Genomic DNA, 22171 nt, shown 5'->3' with positions numbered 1-22171 from the left:
AAATTTTACATTCTATTCCGTTTTCCTAGATCTCCCAATTCATACCTTCTTTTTGGTTGAATTTTCAATACTCAAATCCTCTCTATACATGAAAACGTAAAACCCTCCCCCCTCTGCATTTGAGGGTGGGGTGGGTCAGGTTGGTGGGTTGGGTCTAGAACCACATCTAATTTTTTATTATTTTCTATTATACATAAACAATAAACAAATAAATAATATGAATATAACATCATAACTTTTAATTATTTGGAACGTATAAAAAATACATAAAATAAAATAGGGAAAATCTATGATACAGAAAAGATAGGGTATAGAAAGAGTTTTGACCAATCAAAACCCACCGATGAATTTTGATAAATAACACCATGTTTATTATCACGTTTATGATGATTCTGATTTATTGATAAGTTGCTTTTTGGATATTATATCTTTTTCATATTATAGTGGAACCCAATAAAATATCACTTATCCTTTAAATAAAATTCAAAAATATTATTAAATTTAACACCTAAAACATAAATTCGCTTGCCTTCCAACAATATTCAGGTCAGAAGAGTTAGACTTAACCTAACACCATACCTTATTCATCATACTCTTAGAGGTTATAAAATCTCAAAACCTGTATTCATCCCAAAATCTGTTTTTTAAGCAAAAAAGCCCACACTATTGATGCAGATAAAAGTGGGGTACCCACCGGATAAGATAGAAAATTTCATCCCTAATTGCAGGCCTAAAACCAAAAATCATTAACAGCGTTGCATCTAATTCAAGGTGGGGCGATGATAATACATTAAAGGTTTTGATTTCTTTGTTTTAGTGCAGCGCTACAATACCTTTGGTAGCAAATTAGTTTGCTTCAAATTTCAAAATTTTGGAGCAACCCTAGCCTAACCTTTTCCAATATATACCTGTCATTGTTCATCTCTCTCTCAATAAACGTGCTAAAACCCAAAAAAAAAAAATCTGTAAGATTGTGGATACGAGAGATTGGAGAGGAAGGCAGCTCAGCTCTCCCGATACACTTTGAACTTTGAAGAATGCTAAAACCTACCCCACCATGAAAGGTTGAAGGAAGAGACGTCTATTCTGTTGCTATTTATTTTACGTGTTGAAAGTATGGCCACTGTGTAGATTAAAAAGACATAAATACCCTTTACATAGAGCAGTGTAACATCAGTAGAAATCTAGAAAGGTTAGCAACTGGTTAGGTATTTGTAATCCAGTGATTTTGGGCTTTGATTAATTACTCTTTACTCTTTACTCTTTAGAGTCCCTATCCAATGGTTGGGTTGGGTCCCAAATTTTTTTGGCAATAACAATATGTGAGGGTACATCCCATCAAAACGTTTGGTAATATCTATCCAATTCAGCCACTGGTGGGTCCCCATACTCCTCCTAACTCCTTTGTTTATTAAATTTCTGTCGTAAATCGTTGATGGGTTCATTACTTGTTTATTCTTCAGGGATTACCCAAAAAAGTTATCCTTCTTGATCACAATCATGGGAATAAAAGAAGTCAAACATTCATTGTTTCTTTAAAAGCACCGACCCTTTCTACCATTCCCTTTTCTTGTTGGAAGATAAATACACAATGAGGTAAGTGCATAGCGAATCCTTTCCTTTCATCTTTGTGTGTGTATCTTTCCCTTCCAAAGTGACGTGTAGAAATAGTTCTCTTTTTCTCTCTCTCTCAATGTCTACCGACCTACTATTCCTAATTTTCCAACGTTCGGATTGGTTGTTCATGTCTACGAAGACGACTCCACTCTATATAGACTGCTTTACACTTGTTAAGTTTTGACTTCACAAGTTGTTCGATAGAAAGAAAAACTTTTACATACTTTATTTGATTTGATCGGATTGTATTCCACGCCTCAAGAGTCTATGCAATCTATTAGGTAGTTGCCTGTCTATATTCATAGTTAATTCAAAAGATATATACTGAAAATTTTTTTTAAAAAAAAGAACTCCACGAGTGCACTTTAATTTATACCAAAAAAAGCAAAGGTCAGTACCATATCCAATCTATTCCTCTCAAGACCCCATATAGCTGTGATCAAAATTGGGTAATAGTTTTTTTTTATATTAAAAAATTAAAAATAAAAAAATATTATCAAGGTGAATATAACAAAAAAATACCAAGTTGACGAGTTGTGACTATAAAGGGCCCATTTGGGAGGGATTCAGTGTTGATTGAATTATATTGATTAAACTGCTTTGGAGAAAATACCGAAAATGGTTTTACTCTAAAGTTGATTTCTTAGCTCATGTAAGCATATTTTTGACTTTCCAGGATTTTCATCAAACATGACTTTACAGATTTTTGTGTGGGACCTACCTTGCAATGCTAAAAGGCATGAAAGCCCTCCCAAATGGGCACAAAGTATAAAAAAGTGGATAGCCTGTTGAGCCACTATGAGTAAAAGTGGCTTTTCACTCATTCAATACAGACTTTGTGATGCTGTTTAGTTATTTGCTTAGCCTCTGATGTTACTTTTAATTTTCTATATGATGATGTATTTAAGGACTCCTCTAAGATCCATGAGGGATGATTCTTTTTCATAAATTTTCCATATCCACAATAAAGCATAAGTACTAGAAACAAATTAAGACAAACATCTATACCTTTTTTTACAAGTGCCATGGTTTCTACAACATCTTTACTGGAAATTATTTCTTTTAGTAACTGAAATTTCTTTCTCCTTTTTTCTGCTAGCTTCTTTAGCTTCAACAAATGTTACTATTTTCCTATGAGGGTAGTTCTGCTTAAGCAATGTAATTGGCAAGAAGGTGAAAAATGGTTATAACAATTCACATTGCTGTCTAGGGCAACTTTTAAGAATAAAAAGGGAACTGCTATGATCTTTGCTTCCTGGGAACTTCTACATAGCCAATTTTCATGGTAAGATTAAGCTTTAAGCACTTTCCTATTAAACAATTTTCATGGAGCTGTTCAACCTAAAATCATAAGTTGTTAGATGAGGTCCCTGAATAGGTTTTCATTCTCTAACATCAATATTTGGTATGGTAAAGGTTTTTCAGCTATCTCCACCAGTTAGAAAATATGAAGAGAGTGGTCTCAAAGAATAGGTCAAATTTCAGTAATTGTTAAGTGGTTGTATAAGGCTGAATATATACAAGAACAATAAAGAATAAATTGGAAATAATTACAAGTATAGAAACAGAAAAATAAGGAAAGAGCTTCAGTAGAAAACTTCCTAAGATGAGAGTTTCTTTTTGCTTAGATTGGCCTCTCTATAGTAAGAACTCTTTGTATAGTAGTTGGTCCATCTTTAGCAGGAAGATTAGAGCTCTCTTTGGTAAGAGATCTAGAGCTCTCTTTAGGAGGAAGGCTAGATCTCTCTTTGGTAAGAGTTCTAGAACTCTCTTTAGCAGGAAGGCTAGAGCTATCTTTGGTAAGAGAAGGAGGACTAGGATTGGTCGACTCCTCAGTACGCCCTCTCAAGAGAAAGTGGGCTGGCACGTGAAGCTTGGATTGAAGCCACTCAAATTGGTGAGAGGATAATGGCTTAGTACGGGCACGGAAAATGGGATGAGCTACAAGATACGTGGCCCTAATATTATCGTAGTATCGAACCGGTGGCGACTGGATTTTGATTCCCAAATCAAAGAGAAGAGAATTCATCCACAAGAGTTCCATGGTGGCATTAGCTAGAGCTCGAAATTCAGTCTCTATGCTTGATCGAGAAATAATAGGTTGTTTCTTAACACTCCATAAGATCAAGTGAGAACCAAGAAAAATGCCATATCTAACAGTAGATCGTCTGTCATCAGGGCAGTCAACCCAATCAACATCGGAGTAAGCAGTCAAGGTATCCAATGTGTGCGTCGAGAAAGATAAGCCCGTGTCAATGGTACCTTTGAAGTACCACAGAATTCACTTAACTACGCCCTAATGTTCATCAGTAGAAGAATGTAAAAATTGACAAACTTTATTTACTGCAAAGGCAACATCTGGCCTAGTGAGCGTGACATACTAAAAAGCACCTACAATGCTCTGGTACTGAGTGCGATCAGATAACGGTTCTCCATCAAACCGTGAGAGGCGAGATGAGATGGCCATTGGACTAGAAACCAAATTGGCTATAGCAAGATTAATCTTCAGCAAGAGATCCAAAATGTACTTACGTTAAGAGAGAAATAACCCTATGGCATCATGGTGAAATTCAACACCAAGAAAGTAGTGTAATGACCCCAAGTCTTTCAAGGAAAATGTCTAAGACAAATTATTGATAAGTTGAGAAACATGAGTAGAAGAAGAGTCGGTAATAATAATATTATCAATATAAACAAAAATATAAATGGTAATCTGTTCTTGATTGTAGATGAACAAGGAGGGGTCACATTGTGAACCATGAAAGCCAAGATCATATAGCCGATTGGTCAGATGATAGAACCAAGCCTTAGGACCCTGTTTGAGTCCATAAAGGGCCTTATGAAGCTTGCAAACATGATGGGGATAATTTCTATCCTCAAAATCTTTTGGTTGACGCATATAAATAGTTTCAGTGATAAAACCATTAAGAAAAGCATTATGGACATCCAATTATCAAATGTCCCATCCATGAGAAATTACAAGTGAAATAACAGTGCGTACAGTTGCAGGTTTGACCACAGGACTGAAAGTCTCAGTGAAGTCAACCCCTAGAATTTGAGTGAAGCCTTGTGCAACAAGACGAGCTTTGTAACGATCAATTGAACCATTAAGGTGTCATTTGATTTTAAAAACAGACTTGGACCCAACTACATTCACAGAAGTATCATAGGGAACTAACTCCCAAGTACCGTTATGAATCAATGCATGAAATTCGGCAACTATGGCAGAGTGCCAATGAGGAGACTTGGAAACCTGTCCATAAGAAGAGGGCTCCTCTTCATGAGTAGTGCATCATGAAGTAGAGTAGACAGAAGAGGATGGCGAGTAGCAATTAAAGCCTAAGCTGATCTGGATGTCATAAACCTTGTTGCCATGGAATGAGTGCACAAAGAAGGTCCTACAACAGGATTTGTGTCGAGTACTTCCTGAATATGTTTGGTGCACCAAATTGGCAAGAGATCATCACTAAGGGAAGCTTCCTGGAGGAAGAAGTAGTAGATTCCTCATTAGTAACAAATAGAGATGGCAAGGAAGAAGGGGATACCTTAGGAGCAGGAACTGGACACGTGTTAGCATTAATGATACACAAAGAAGGGAGAGTAACTCCAGTGGGAGTAGTAGGGCTAGAAGATGGCGATGACTATACAAATCTGAGAAAGGAATGTTCATCAAAAACATGTTGAGCAATGATTTCTTTGGCAGTAGCAAGGTTGTAACAATGGTACCCCTTGTGATTGTTGTTGTAGCCAATAAAGATACAAGTAGCAGATCAAAAATTCATCTTGTGTGAATTATAAGGCCGAAGAAGAGGATAACATTTGCAACAAAAAAACTTTAACATAGAATAATCAAGAGGTTTTCCAAACAATTTCTCATAATGAGAGATATTACCAAGACCCAGAGTTGGCAGTCGATTGATAAGAACAATTGTAATTTCAATAGTATCAACCCAAAAGGACCAGGGGAGAGAGGAGGACGCCAGTAGAGATAACATGGAATCAATAACGTGTCAATGTTTGCATTCAACATTGCCATTCTATTCATGCGTATGGAGACAGCTAAGACAGTGAGTAATACAGGTATTGTCAAAATATTGAGAAAGATTTCAAAATTCACCACCCAATCACTTTGAAACATCTTGATTTTTGTAGAAAATAGAGTTTCAACATGATTCTTAAATTTAAGGAAGGTATAAACACATCTGACTTCATCTCAAGTGGAAAAATCCATGAAAATTTTGTATAAGCATCCATAAATAAAACATAATATTGAAATCCTTTATTGGACAAAATTGGGGCAAGCCCCCATACAACAAGAAACACTAATTCAAGATAAGAAGAAAAAGTTGTATTCAAAGATGGTAAACTTAAATGATGGGCTTTGCCCATCTAACAAACTTCACACACAAAAGGATAATTAAGAGATCCAAAATAAGGTAGACTAAATTTAAAAATAATATTTTTCATAACTCTTAGGGAAGCATGACCAAGTCGTTGATGCCATTCTGCCAAGGAGGTTTTCTCGCCTACAAAAGCTATCGAGTTCTTTGTCTTGTGTCGAATCGCTCTAGGAAACTGATAAAGTCCATCTCTACTAGGTCATCGTAGTAAAACTCTCCCTGTATGATCCTTCAAGACAAAGAAATCCGGATGAAATTCAACGACCAAATTATTATCCTTGGTAAATCTACTTATAGAGAGCAAATTCCTAGTAAAAGAAGGAAAATGAAAAATATTTTTCAAGGCAAATTGATTATGATTGCAAACTAGAGAAATCGACCTTGTATTGTTTATAGTCAAACATATTCCATTACCAATCTTGACTTGACCAGAACCTTGGTATTCGGTTCAAACTTGCAGGTTATCAGCCTCCAAATACCAGATCGGATCAAATCCAAATCTAGACATAGAGTTGTTATGGGATACGCCACTATGAAAGGTTGTAGGATCTGCTGGATGCGAGCTGCTCTCTCCTTGATATGAGAGATTGAACTGTTTGTAACACTTCAGGGCTCCATGGCCTGGTTTGTTACAAAGTTGGCAAATAATGCTTTTTCCTCTTTCACGACCTTGTCCATGGCCTAAGGGCTGACCACCATGCCCACTGCCTCTACCATGATTGTTACCACCCCTGCTTTGATTATACAAGTTCTGAGAAGACTGAAAATTGTTAGTCACATTTTTATTATTCATGGCAATATTTGCATTAGGACTCTCACTAGAAAAATTATGTTGTAAAAGCTAGGCTTCATGGCCCAAGAACATCACTAATATTGAGTTGATCTGCATCAGTTCGATTTGCGATGGCCGTAATAAGGGATTCATACTCACTTCCCAAACTAGATAAAATATATAGAACCAGATCTTCTTTTGCTACTAGTTCTAAAACTGCATAAAGGTTATTTGCAATTGTTTTAGCTTTCTGTGCATAATCACTAATGGAGAGATTTCCCTTCTTGAGGTTCTGAAGTTGATGCCTAAGTTGTAGTGCCCTAGATCTAGAATGATAAGAGAATGATCTTTCTAGAGTACTCCAGACTTTGGCAAATGTAGAAAGTCCAACAACTTGTGCCAGGACTCCCTCAATTAGAGAGGCTACAAGCCAGCTTAGGACCAACTGATCTAACTGTACCCAAGTAGGGAACTTTGGATTCAGAATTTTCTTATTGTTATTATTGGGATCTGGTATCTCTTCTAAGGGAGGCTTGGCCGATCAATCAATTAGCCCCATTAACTTGTGTGCTCGAAGTATTGGAAGCAATTGAGCTTTCTAGAGAAGAAAATCGTCGCCATTAAGCTTGATTGTTAAATAATGGGAGATATTGGGAATTGAGTTGATGCTCATTGGTAAAGAAGAAATTTGCGAAGTGGTTGAGCTTGAGCTCATTGCTTCAGATGTAATGGAGGTATTGTAAGCCATGGATCTAATACAAAGTTAAAAAAATATATATGAAGAGAGTGGTCTCAAAGAATCGGTCGAATTTCATTAATTGTTAAGTGGTTGTACAAGGCTGAATATATACAGTAACAATAAAGAATAAATTGGAAATAATTACAAGTATAAAAATAGAAAAATAAGGAAAGAGCTTCTGTAGGAAACTTCCTAAGATGAGAGTTTCCATTTTGCTTTGATTGGCCTCTCTATAAGTAAGAACTCTATGTATAGTAGTTGGTCCATCTTTAGCAGGAAGACTATAGCTCTCTTTGGTAAGAGATCTAGAGCTCTCTTTAGCAAGAAGGCTAGAATTCTCTTTGGTAAGAGATTTAGAGATCTCTTTAGTAAGAGTCCTAAAGCTCTCTTTGGTAAGAGATCTAGAGCTCTCTTTAGCAAGAAGGCTAGAATTCTCTTTGGTAAGAGATTTAGAGATCTCTTTAGTAAGAGTCCTAAAGCTCTCTTCTAGAATTCTCTTTGGTAAGAGATTTAGAGATCTCTTTAGTAAGAGTCCTAAAGCTCTCTTTAATAGGAAGGCTAGAGCTGTCATTGATAAGAGGAAGATTAGGGTTGGTCGACTCCTCAATACCACTAATTGAATGGCTATCTATGAAGAGTTTTTAAGTAGTTAAATAGAGGTTCTTATATAGATGTTATTATTATTATTATTATTATTATTATTATTATTATTAAAGTCTATACTGATCAGGGACAGAAAGAAGAATTGAAGGTTTAATCAGCTATTATAACTATATTAATGGTGGGATAATTTTTTATACAAGGTGAAGTACTATAATAAGGCTGGTGTTACCAAGAAAGTATGTGTTTGATCAAGGTCGATCCCTTATCTGATGGAAAGATAAGTTAGATTATTTTCCCGAGTTGACCTGGCTAGTTTTTCCATATGCTAGTCTTTTAATATTAATGCTTTATAGGAATATGAACACCTATTAGCTAGTTAATTTGTTTAGGCATGGATTTCTATTAAAATATTAAGGGGTTATTAAATTAAACAGATGGGATCTTTGTTTCATAAACAAGGATTTTCTACATAAAGAATAGCTTTCTCCAATTTGAATTGAACTATTACAATGCTTATTGGATTATATTCTCAACAAATTAAATTAATTAAATTATGGTCCACACGCCAACCTGCTCTGGTAGGCTTGCTCTCAGCCGGATTTGAAGTTCATAATTTTGTTCTCATGAACAGTTTCATACACTAAACAAATTCAAGAAGAAAGCTGGCTGCGATGACACATCAAAGATGATAGTGATAGCTTATTATTAATCAAACCAAAATTAAATTCATCACTGGTTTGCAGCATTTAAAAGCTGATGCACTTTAAATTCAGAATCAGATTAAACAGAGAGAGAGAGAGAGATTTGTGACTAAAAGGGTCTCATTGTACTTCATTTCTGTTTGCTTATTTATTAATTAAGTATTGCTCTGGCCTCTGGGGTCAGACTGTTGTTGCATGAAGATTCAACAGGGATGGTTACAAACAGGAAGCACCGAAAAGAAAAGGAAAATTTTGGTGCAGCAATTTATTATATATTGTTATATTTTAATATGAAAGGAAGAGGGCCACCCTTGAATCTTGATTGAAGGCAGGCTGCTAGAAGGATCTGAACACGTACAACAATATGATAACTCTAGGAGTGTACTTGAACGTTTGATTGATTGAAGGTTCGATTGAATCCTCTCTCTCTATCTATATATATATATATATATCTTTGTTCTGCATCATCCACAGAGATGTAGTACAAATCAGCATTTTGGCCACCCCATGCCAAAGGGTTGCCTCCAGATGAGTGTGGAGACTTTAGACATTTAGTACAAATCGACATGGTGGACCCCATTAGTGCCTTCAGATGACTACGAACGTTCAGAGATCTAGTACTAACCAACACGGTCGACCCAACTCGATTGGTTGCCTTGTAAAGTTTATCAAGAGATAAAGAAATCTAGTACCCACCAACATGGTTCGCCTGATTGGTTGCTTTCAGACCCAGACATGGTTCAAAAACCTAATCCCGACCGGTTGCTTTCAGCCACTCAATGAATCCCATTCATCTTAAACCGGATAAATCATCGTCATCATCGTCACCCTGAGCCTTGTTTCAACTATATGGAATCGGCTACATGAATACTGTTTTGCCATTCCGCTCTGTTTGGCCTCATATCCATTTTGAAATGGGTAAATATAGAGCTCAAATCCGTCTGAATTTGTCATCTGTGACTAAAGCCAGACTTTTTGAGTCATCTCTGCATTTTGAAACATTGCAATCAGGGGCGGAGCCAAGCAGGGTCCTTGGCCCCCCAAACTTTTTGTTAAACTAATATTTATATAGTTACTAAGTAGAGGTAAACCCCCCCCCCTCCCCCAAATTTGAATTAAAATGTAGGTTCACTCTCTAATGTTCTTTCAACTCCTAAAATTAAATATTTTTATTTATTTTTTTTCTTTAAGAAAATCTATAATAGACACAAACTTTCTCACCCATTTCCCTACACACCCTACCTCTTCTACTCGAGAAAATTCTTGGCTCCGCCACTGATTGCAATGGCTGACTTCTATTCTGTGTCTGGTCTCTAGTCTCCAAGGTCTAAAGCCACCAATAAACCCATGTTACAAGTTACAAACCTATTGAACAAATGGGTTCATGCTTGTTTAATTAAATCACACAAATGGGCTGAGGCCCAAGTATTTGAACCTTGAGAACAAGCCTACATCTCATGGGCCAATCTTCACATGGGCTTGCTTTGCTAAATTTGTTTCGGTGATCGGAAAAAAGAAAATTCTATTTTTAATTTGCTATATTTTCTTTTTCAAGGAGATGCATAAATCACACGATTAAAAATGCATCTGATGTTTGTTGACGTAGCAAAAGGCCACAGACAGCCATGATTAATTGCGAAGCCATATGCAATTACAGCTGTTTATGAGTTTTGGGCTGTGACAAATAAAATTGAGCCAAAATTCGTTTTGAGCATTTTGCAAGAGTTTCCTTTTAACACATTATAAGTTGGAGTAAAACACTTTAGTGCCCTAAGGCTCAGATTGGAAACAGTACAAATACAAATATCCAGAGTGCAAAACCAGAAAACCTTATCTTTCGTATGTATTTGTACTGAGCATATTTGTATTTGTACTCTACCTCAGTTTGGAAGGAGTATAAATACAAATATATAAAGTGCAAAACCTATTTTGTATGTTAGTTTGTACTCTAGCTCAGTTTGGAAGGAGTATAAATACAAATATATAGAGTGCAAAGCCTATTTTGTATGCATTTGCACTATACGTATTTCTGTTTGTACTCTTTATAAACTGAGCCCAAAGCACAAATCCTAAGAGAGCTTTCAGATAGCAGTTTCTAATTTTTATGAGGTTAGCCCCACCTGGACAGCATATAAGCAATGTTTGGTGATAACCCTGGAAAGCGGAAAATAACTTTACAGTCAAGATTATGGCTTTATGCTGAAGCTTCTTTCAGTGGTTTCTCCAAATCAGCCCTGTTGGGAAGAACTAAAGCTTTGGTTGAGTAGCCTTCCTTGAATTGCTTTGGAAAAGCCAAAAGCTGTCATGTGAAAGCCTCCCCAAATGGGCACTTAGTAAAAACAGCTCAATCAAAGCTTCAGCTATCCCAAAATTGGCCCTAAAATTGAGGCCTTATGTTTTTGGGTCTTAAAAGCACAATTAAGAAAGCTTATACAAGCATAACTTCAATTATTATTTTCATCATCATCATCCAAGCCTTATCATAACTATATGGGGATGGATACATAAATCTTGTTTTGCCATTTCCTCCTGTGTAATGCCATATTCATTGTTAAATTATAGGCACTTAAATCGTTTCTAACTACTTTTAACCCATGTCCCTTTTGGTCTACCCCTAGCCCTTTTAGCCCCTTTAACTTGCAATAGATCAGTTAGTCTTATAGGTGTTGCCGGTGGTATTTGATGCACATGGCTAAACCATCTTAGTTTACTTTCTCCCATCTTATCGCTTATTGGAACTACTCCTAGTCCTAGGTTCTTCAAATGACTTCATTTTTGGCCCTATCATTTCTAGTTTTTCTACTAATCCATTTTAACATATATGTTTTTGCCACACTCATTTTCTAGATATGTTTATTAGCTACCCAACATTTTGCTCCATATAACTGGCCCTGCAATTGTTTCATAAAATATTCTTTTCAATCTAAGTGGTATTCATCTATCACATAAAGAATCTAGAGTCTAAATTTGCCTCCCTTCATTTTTCCCATCTCGCTCTAAATCTATGGGTGATATCTTCCCCAATCTCTATTCTCTTATTATAAATTATTGAACCAAGCTATTGGAAAAATGTCACACTTATCTCTTGATCTTTGATCCCAATTGATGAGGGCGGATTTGGCCCTCCAATGACATTGTGACACATGGCACCTCGGAACAACTAGGTGACACCCGGAATCACTTAGATAACAACTTGCCTTAGCCAAGTTGATAGTGTCCCACCTGGCGACCTGGCACGGGCGCGACCTGGCAGCCTGGCACAGGCACTGACCTGGCAGCCTAGTCCAGGCGCGACCTGGCGGCTTGGCACGGGCGCCAACCTGGTGGCCTGGCCCAGGTGCGACCTGGCAGCCTGGCACGAGCACGACATGGTGGCCTAGCCCAGGCGCGAACTGGCGGCCTGGCACAGGCGCCAACCTGGCAGCCTGGGATGGGCGTCGACCTAGTGGCCTGGCACGAGCGCCGAACTGGCAGCCTAAACCAGGCGCAAACTGGCGGCTTGGCCCAGGCGCTGACCAGGAGGCCTGGTACAGGTGCCGACCTGGCGGCCTGGCACGGGCACCGAACTGGCAACCTGGCACAGGCGCCGACCTGATGACCTGCGAGACATGTTCACCGACAAATTCGACATGCATATCCTAACACTCCCACGATCTTTGGAAGTTGGCCCACGTGCCGAACGATCCAAAGGGTGGTCAACATGCATGGCGGTTGCCTCAGGGAATCTCGGAACACTTAGACGACTTCTCGGAAATCTCGGATGCGATGTGTGAAACCCACGCCAAACAATGCCTATATAAAGGCACCAACCCCAATGGCATAGGGGGGCAAGTAAGCATATTCTAGCTCTCATACTTTGTGATTTTTAGCTCACAGTTACTATGAGAATACTAACTTAAGCATCGGAGCGACCTCGCCAGGTTAGCCACCCCGGGTCCTCTGACATTGATTCCTTGCAGGTCTCTAAAGAACTATGAAGCTCAACAATCAATCCATCTCGGCAACTAATAGGCAGCTCGACACTTTGGTCAGCTCGGCCCTCTGGTTAGCTCGACAACTAATAGGTAGCTCGGCCCTCTGGTAAGCTCGGCAACTAATAGGCAGCTCGGCCCTCTGGTCAGCTCGGCACTCTGGTCAGCTCGTCACCTAGCCTGCCTAGCTCGGCCTAGTCAGCTCGTCACCTAACCTGCCTAGCTCAGCCCAGTCAGTTCGGCACCTAACCTGCCTAGCTCGGCCCAGTTAACTCGTCACCTAATCTGCCCCCAGCTCGGCCTAGTCAACTCGGCATCCAGGCCCTCATCCAACAAAAGTTCACTTCGGCCTCTGAGTCATCGACCACTTGGAAACAGACCAAATGACGAGGTACTTAGCACAAAAAGTTGATACATCACCAAAAATTGATTCATCAATTGGTGTCGTCTATGTGAAATGCTACAAAAAGCTAAGTTCTAATCCTTTGAAAGGCTAAGTCCTCTTCTTCCAGAAAGCTAAGTTCTCACCTTTTAGAAACTAAAGCTCTCACTTTCTAGTTTCCATTTTTTTATGAACTCAAAGACTATGCAGGAAGTTGATGGCCAATAGACTAAGCAGCTCTACCAACTTTATTTCAACTCGGATAAAGCCTCATTAGTTCTCTTCGCGAGGTACCCTTTACAAAGATGAGCTCTTCGTGGCTTCCGCGGGAGTTGGCGGCCAACGGACTGCATGGACGCCCTTGCCGGTCAAAGCCCTCCAAGGCTCCCGTGCGAGCTGGCGACCTAAAGTCAGTAGTGCTGCCCCCGTAGGTCGAGCTCCCAGTAGCTTCTTGTAGGAGTGGGTGACCGACGTCACTAACGAGGCTGATGCAGCCCAACCATAGCTCTAAGGTGCCGAGTTGATAAAAGACCTCGGCACCACATAAGACCCAGTCGCCTCTTCAGCATGGGCAAAATCAAGGAGAGTGGACTACGAGTCGCTCCTAGAGCCTATGGGCTAAAGTGCCGAACTGGCAAAGACCTCGGCACCACATAAGACTCAGTTGCCTCTTCGGCATGGGCAAAATCAAGGGTAATGAGAGTGGACTACGAGTCGCTCCCAGAGCCTAAGGAATTGAACCGACGCTTACGAGTTCATCGAATTATTCATTCCAGGCCAAAAGGAGCAATCTACTCCCTTCGTCGAGTTACTTTCAGCTCGGGAGTGGGGGGCAAATGATGAGGGCGGATTTGGCCCTCCAATGACATTGTGACACATGGCACCTCGGAACAACTAGGTGACACCTGGAACCACTTAGGCAACAACTTGCCTTAGCCAAGTTGATGGTGTCCCACCTGGCGACTTGGCGGCCTGGCACGGGCGCCGACTTGGCGGCCTGACCCAGGCGCGACTTGGCGGCCTAGCCCAGGCGCTGAATTGGCGGCCTGGCCCAGGCACGAACTAGCGGCCTGGCCCAGGTGCGAACTAGCGGCCTGGCACAGGCACCGACCTAGCGACCTGCGAGGCGTGCTCGCCGACAAATTCGGCATGCATATCCTAACACTCCCACGATCCTTGGAAGTTGACCCATGTGCCAAACAATCCGGAGGGTGGTCAACGTGAATGGCGGTTGCCTCAAGGAATCTCAGACGACTTAGACTTCTCAGAAATCTTGGATGTGGTGCGTGAAGCCCACGCCAAACAATGTCTATATAAAGGCACCAACCCCAATGGCATAGGGGGGCAAGTAAGCATATTCTAGCTGTCATACTTTGTGATTTTTAGCTCGTAGTCTACTATGAGTGTACTGACTTAAGCATCGGAGCAACATCGCCGGGTTAGCCACCCCAGGTCCTCTGACATTGATTCCTTGTAGGTCTCTAAAGAACTACGAAACTCAACAATCAATCTAGCTTGGCAACTAATAGACAGCTCGGCACTCTGGTCAGCTCGGCAACTAATAGGCAGCTCGGCCCTCTGGTCAGCTCGGCAACTAATAGGCAGCTCGGCCCTCTGGTCAGCTCGACAACTAATAGCCAACTCGGCCCTCTGGTCAGCTCAGCACCTAATAGGCAACTCAGCACTCTGGTCAGCTCGTCACCTAACCTGTCTAGCTCGGCCCAGTCAGCTCATCACCTAACCTGCCTAGCTCGGCCCAGTCAGCTCATCACCTAACCTGCCTAGCTCGGCCTAGTCAGTTCGACACCTAACCTGCCCAGCTCGGCCCAATTAACTCGACACCTAATCTGCCCCTAGTTCGGCCTAGTCAGCTCGGCATCCAGGTCCTCATCCAGCAAAAGTTCACTTCGGCCTCTGAGTCATCGACCACTTAGAAACAGACCAAATACTTAACACAAAAAATTAATACATCACAAAAAATTGATTCATCACCAATATATCCTCATTTGCACTCCCATTATTATTAAAATTAAAATCATATATTCCATTTTAATCCTACTTATTTTAAAATCACTTATTTCAAAGGTGTTTGATCATAAACTTAAATTTACATTTAATCTTTCATTGATTTCATCAATTAAATAACCATAATTATTAATTTATATTTTTAATATATTTCTTCCATATGCTTTCCTGACCTACAGATTTTAAAGCTCCTAATATAAGGTTTTGAATAAAACGGAACTGCGAAACAGGATTCATGTAACGTACCTTGGACTGTGGGGACAAAGTTTAGATGATGAGTTGGTGACGATGGACAATAATGGCAAAACTGGGCTTGTCAACCCAAATGTCACAAGGCCAGTCCAAGTTGAGCGAAACTGGGCTAAAGAGATCATTCTAAACACTCCTTGGTGGAGGGGCTTACCAATTACCTATATACGTCTTTAGAAACTGAATCTCATTTAGGCCCCGTTTGGTTTGCAGCAGCAGGAATAGGGGTCTGGAATCGGAATCGGAATGGGTTATTTCGATTCCAACTGTTTGATTGGATAAAATTGAAATCTTATTTTCATTTTTGTTGGAATGGCATTCCCCGTTTGAGAGAATGGTCATTGTTTGCCCCTCCCTTGAAAATGAAATCTCATTCTGCTGATTTCAATTCCCATTCTCATTCTTGTCTGAACCAAACAGACTATAGGAATACGATTCCAATTCCAAAAAACTTTGATTCTGATTCCAGTTACACACCAAACGGACCCTTAATTTAATAGGTCAAATAATAATAAAAAAAAAAAAAAACAGACTTAATATAAGGGTAGTGTGTCTTCTCAGTTTTTTTGCCGTCAACTGAGGTGTCGCTGGCTAGTTAATTAACATCCTAATTAGAGTTTTTTTACTGTGGGGAATGCTTTGGGTGTGGGTCCATTGATCATGGGCCGGGCGAATTGGGCCAGGTTTAGCCCATGTTTGTGAGTGCTTCTTTAAACCGCATATTGGGCCTATTGCTTATTAGGTTATAAAAGCATCCAAAAAAAACCCGAATGGGTGTTTTACTTTTTTATTTTTTTTTAGCAAAGCCCGAATGAATGTTTGAATCCAAAAACGTGTTTTTTCACAAAAAAAAAAGAAGAAAAAAACACTTTAGAAAAGTCAGAAATTTGGACTTATTGCTTATTGTACTTTGAAGAAACACATTTAAAGAAAAATCCCATTTAAAACATCACACCAAACACCAAGAAACTACTTATTTAATAAGCACTTATTTGAAAAGCTCATTTAAAAACAATAAGCACTCCCAAACACCACCTCGATACCTTTGATAAGGGTTATATCCCAAGCCTAGGCCCAGATCAGGCTTTGGGCCTACATCATTGGCCCCCGTTTGGGAGTGCTTATTAGATAAATAAGTACTTATCCTATAAGAGCTTATGAATGTTTGCTGAAAAAACGCTTCTTTCAAATGGAGATGGTATAGGTATTTTGAACATTATGTTGCAGGCCAAGATAGGCCAAAAACACAATAAGCACTTCTTCAAAAAACACTTGAAAAAAAAAAAAAACAAAGTTTTGAGTTCATTCAAAACGTGCTTAGTTCTTGAAAAAAAAAACGTTTATTCAGGTTTATTTCCCAAACACATATAAGTGCTTATTGGTGTGGTCCTAACCTAAAATAAGCAGTTTTTTTTCTAAGTGCTTAAAAATAAGGGTAAATTGCAAACAGGTGCCCTATACTTTGGGGGCATCTCATTTTAGGGCTTGAGCTTAGGAATGTGCCACTTTAATTAGTACCTGAATTTTCATATTTACAAAAATCTATATCTATATAAATATATTAAGCTGAAATGTGTAGGTAAGAAGGCTTGAGGATGAGGGAAATGGAATCTAACAGTATTTTTTGCCTTTTTTTCTTAGAAATTACAAGAATGCAACTCTCTACCAATTCTCTCTCAATTGTTTTTTTTCTTTCAAATTACAAGAATCCCACTCTCTCCTACCAATTCTCTCTCTCTCTCTCTTACAAATTACAAGAATGCCATCTCTCTCTCTCTCTCTTCTTATAAATTACAAGAATACCACTCTCTCTCCAATTGAGGGAGACCTCAGCTCGACATCTCGGTTGCTTGGGGACCTACAACCAAAGGCAGTCGAGTTTGAGCCGATTCGAGCTCAAACTTCTGATCTCAAGCTCAAGTCTCTAATTCGAATCGAGCTCAAGCTAGAGGACTCCTCGACCACTAAGGGAGACCTCGGCTCGACACCTCGATCACTGAGTGAGATCTCGACTCAACACCTCAACAACTGAGGGAGACCTCAGCTCGACACCTTGTCAACTAAGGGAGACCTTAGCTCGACACCTTGCCTGCTAGGGAAACCTCAGCTCGACACTTCAGCAGCTGAGGGAGACCTCGATTTGGCACCTCGGCTGCTTGAGAGACCTGCAATCAAAGGTAGCCAACCTCAAACTTCCGACCTTTTGACTCGAGTTGAGTTCGAGCTCGAGCTCAAGTCTCTAATTTGATTCAAGCTCGTGCCTGAGAGTTTATGAGCGAAATAGAATCTAATAGTATTTTTTGCCTTTCTTTCTTAAAAGTTACAAGAATGCCACTCTACCAACTCTCTCTCTCTTTTGCTTTTTTTTCTTTCAAATTATAAGAATGCCACTCTTTCCTACCAACTCTCTCTCTTGCTTTTTTTCTTTCAAATTACAAGAATGCCACTCTCTCTCCTACCAACTCTCTCTTTCTTATAAATTACAAGAATGTCATCTCTCTCTCCTGCCATCTCTCTCTCTCCTTATAAATTACAAGAATGCCACTTTCTCTTCAACCAAAGGTAGTCGAGTTTGAGCCGAGTTGAGCTCGAACTTTTGAGCTCAAGCTCAAGTCTCTATTTTGAATTGAGCTCGAGCTAGATGACACCTCGACCACTGAGGGAGACCTTGGCTCGGCACCTCAGTTATTGAGGGAGATCTCGGCTCAACACTTTAACAAATAAGAGAGACCTCAGCTTGGCACCTTGTCAACTAAGGGAGACCTTAGCTCGACACCTCACGTGCTAGGAAAACCTTAGCTCGACACTTCAACAGTTGAGGGAGACCTCAACAATTAAGGGAGACCTCGGCTTGGCACCTTGACAACTAAGAGAGACCTCAAATCGGCACCTTGTCAACTAAGGGAGACCTTAGTTCGACACCTCACCTGGTAGGGAAACCTCAGCTCGACACTTCAGTAACTGAGAGACCTCAGCTACTTGAGAGACCTACAATCAATGGTAGCTGAGCTCGAACTTCTGAGCTTTTGACTCGAGTCGAGCTCGAGCTCAAGCTCAAGTCTCTAATTCGAATCGAGCTCAAGCCTGATAGTTTATGAGCGAGCCCCTGCAACACAGGGCCCCCTCTGCTAGTATACATTTAACCTATGTTTGGTTTGAAAGAAAAAACAGGGAAAGGAAGGGAAGTAGGGAAATTCATACAAGGTTTGTAAAAGTTTCCTCACCTTTCCTTTCCCTTTTTCTACCTTGTCCTTCAAACCAAACACAACCTTAAGTCCAACTTTGTTAAGCTAGAGTTACCATGAAGAGTAAAATTATGAAGATGCCCATATTTTGACTCTTTTTTCACTGTTCATCATATTTCTTCTACGTTTGGACTTAAATACACCAACAACGACAAAGTAAGTGTTCAAAAGTGAGACTACCCCAAATAAAAAGACAGATGTGAGCTTTCTTTGCTACTGTTGGTTTACATCTGAAATCAAAATGTAAAAGAATATGAATAGTGAAAAAAGAAAATCAAAACATGAGCATTTTCATAATTTTACCTCTGTTTAACAGGGCTTAAATGTATATTTTTAAAACTTTAGGTAATAAAGTGACAAATTCAAATGTTCAGGCCCTAAAATGAGATTATCCAAAATACATGATACCTATTTGCAATTCACCCTAAAAATATACACTCAAATGCCAAATAGGGGCTAAATACTTTGTATATATTACCGAAAAGACATGATGCTGAGAGGGCTTTGACCAATCAACCCCCTCCCAATTAGGCATGTCAATTGTACTTGATAATTCGCTACTTGATAAGACAACCAATCCAATTATCACGGATTCAGATGGTTTATATTCATTAATGGATTTGATTCTATTAAGAGAAATATAATTTAATTAAAAATCTGATCAAATTCGAATCCATCGGATAAAAACCCGACTCCCATTGATTTTCTAAATTGATACAAGTATACATATTATATATTTTAGTATTATATTAATTAAAGAGTTTAAAATACCATATTAGGTTTATTATACATATAATTTGGTATATATATCATAGTTTTGTAGGGTTAATAAGTAAACACATTCACCGTTACCATTTATTCTCGAAACAAACTCGAGACGGAGAGCCAACCCTACCAAGTTTATGTTTTCCATCTCCCAAGGCCCAAACTCTGTCGTCGTTAAGACTGGAGAGTCAACTAAAGTTTTGCTATTGACGGACATGAGATGCATTGTTGCCTCTATTATTTGCCTATTCCCTTGTGGTTCTGCCGATGCTATAGTTCTATTCCCTATTTCCTTTTCCAAGGGCTTCTGTGATGTCATTGTCATTATGTTATAAGGGGCGGTAAGTAGTTGAGTGGAATCAAGAGGATGTAAAAGTTAAGCATGAGGTCTCCTTAGATACAAATTTTAGTAATTATGATTGCAATACCATAAGCCATTTTATCTAAATTGTATGCATTCCTAGTTGCTTTGTTGCTTATTAACGTAGGCTTACTCAACACATGAAGTGCCGCATGGTGTCTTGCCATTTAGCACCATGAAAGTTGATACTAGAGCCTAGTTCTCTCCTACTTTCCATGAGACGCCTTGTCCCACGATGTACCCCGCATCGCTTTTAATAGGAAGAAGAAACGAGAGATCCATGTTGAAATACAAGAAGGGATCTCACATACGTTCGAGCCTGAGGACGAGCCTAGAGATAGCTCCCTCAAAGATAAAGCCATGACGTCAAAATATAGCAAGCACGAGAAGTCCATCAACAAGTTCATGGCTATGGACAAACACATCATGCAATGCGAAGCAGCGGTAGGTAAAGCTTGTGATCGTGTTGATGAGCTCTACCTCAACTTGGAAATCTTAGTAGTTGTTGTCTGGAGGAGCACTCCAACAACACTTCCAACACACCAAGCACCCCCTAGAAGGCTTGGTGACATGCCTACAAGTTTAGCTTGAGGACCTAAAGTATGAGGTGACCCTTTTGAAGAAGTTGATGGTCAACACCGCCAATACTACAATAGCTCCAACACCTCCCAAGATTAAAGTCCAAGAGTCTACCCCTTATGTAGGAGCCCAATATTCCCAAGAACTTGACAACTTCTTGTGGAAAATGGAACAATATTTTATTGCCACCGAATTAGTTAAGGAGGAGGCTAAGGTATGCATAGTTGTTATGTATCTTACTAATGTTGTTATGCTATGGCGGTGCGGGAGATGTGTTAATGTGGAGCAAGGCTTATGCTCCATTGATACTTGGGTTGTGTTCAAGAGCGAGATAAAACGTGAATTCTATTCAGAGAACGTCGAGTACCAAGCATGGAAAAAACTAAAGAACTTGAATCACATAGGTTTGTTGCATGAGTACATGAAGGAGTTCTCCGCTCTGATGCTCAAGATCATAGACATGCTAGACAAAGACCTATTGTTCAACTTCATAGACGACCTACAATAGTTGGTAGAGCTTGAGCTTCAATGACGAGGTGTGGAAGACCTTGCCACAACCATGATAGTTGCTAAATAATTGGTGGACAATAGATGACCAAGTAAAGATGTCCCTAGATCTAACAACTACTAAGGACAAGGCAAGCCAAGAGGAGACAAGAAGCCCTTTTTTTCCCCAAAAGTCCCCACTGGGTACAACAAGCTTAATGACTAGAAAGGTAGGAAGAAGCTAGAGGGTGAGCCCAGCTTCTAAGGTGGCGACTTTAGCAAGAGGCTCCTCCATCACCATGCTTCATTTGTGAAGGTAAGCATTGGACTAAGGAGTGTCTAAGCCAAGAAAAGTTGAATGCTCTTCTTGCAAGGCTCAGTGATGATGAACATAATGATGAAGAGAATGAAGCAAAAGAACCAATAATGGGGTCCCTATAGAGATTCAATGCCATAAAGAAGAAGGTGACCACCACCATGGTGGACATAAGTGCTTCTCACAACTTCATCTCAGTGGAAGAGGCACAACATCTGAAGTTTACTCAAACCAAGGAGATGTGATGGTTGAAGGCTATGAATTCTAATGCCAAACTTATGAGGGGATGGCTTCAAGAGGGTGATTGGAAAGGGCATGTTGATTTGTCTGTAGTTCCTATGAATGACTTTCAAAATGTTTTAACCATGAATTTCTTAACACGTGAATGTGGTGCCAATGCCCTTCTTTAGTTTGGTGTACATCTTTGAGGAGCCCTCACCTTGTGTGGTGCCAAGCATGCCCTAGACTAGTCAGCCTGACAAACAACTATCAACCCTACAACTCTGGAATGGTGTTCAGAAGGGTGAAGCTACATATCTAGCTGCAATGGTGAGTGTTGAACCCTAGGAGATGGCCCCAAGAAGTGTACCTCCCAAAATCATGGCTATTTTCAGACGAATTTGAAGACGTTATGCCACCACAACTTCCAAAAAATTGCCACTAAGATAAGAAGTTGACCTCAAGATCAAGCTAGAACTAGGTGCCAAGCCCCAACTCACACTCTATACAACATGTCTCCTCTTGAACTTACTGAGCTATGAAAGCAACTGAGTTATTAGAAGTCGGGTTCATTCAACCTTTCAAGGCTCCTCTGGTGACTTCCAGAAGAAACATGGTGATTCACTCTGCCTCTGCATTGACTTCCGGGCCTTGATCAAACTCACCATCAAGAATAAATACCCCATTCCTCTGGTGACTAACTTGTTCCTCTACATTGTAATAAGGTGTTGCAGGAAAACC

Source organism: Nelumbo nucifera, chromosome 1, assembly GCF_055504915.1.
Source record: "Nelumbo nucifera cultivar China Antique chromosome 1, China Antique-T2T, whole genome shotgun sequence".
NCBI lineage: Eukaryota > Viridiplantae > Streptophyta > Magnoliopsida > Proteales > Nelumbonaceae > Nelumbo > Nelumbo nucifera.
This window is presented reverse-complemented; position numbering follows the sequence as displayed.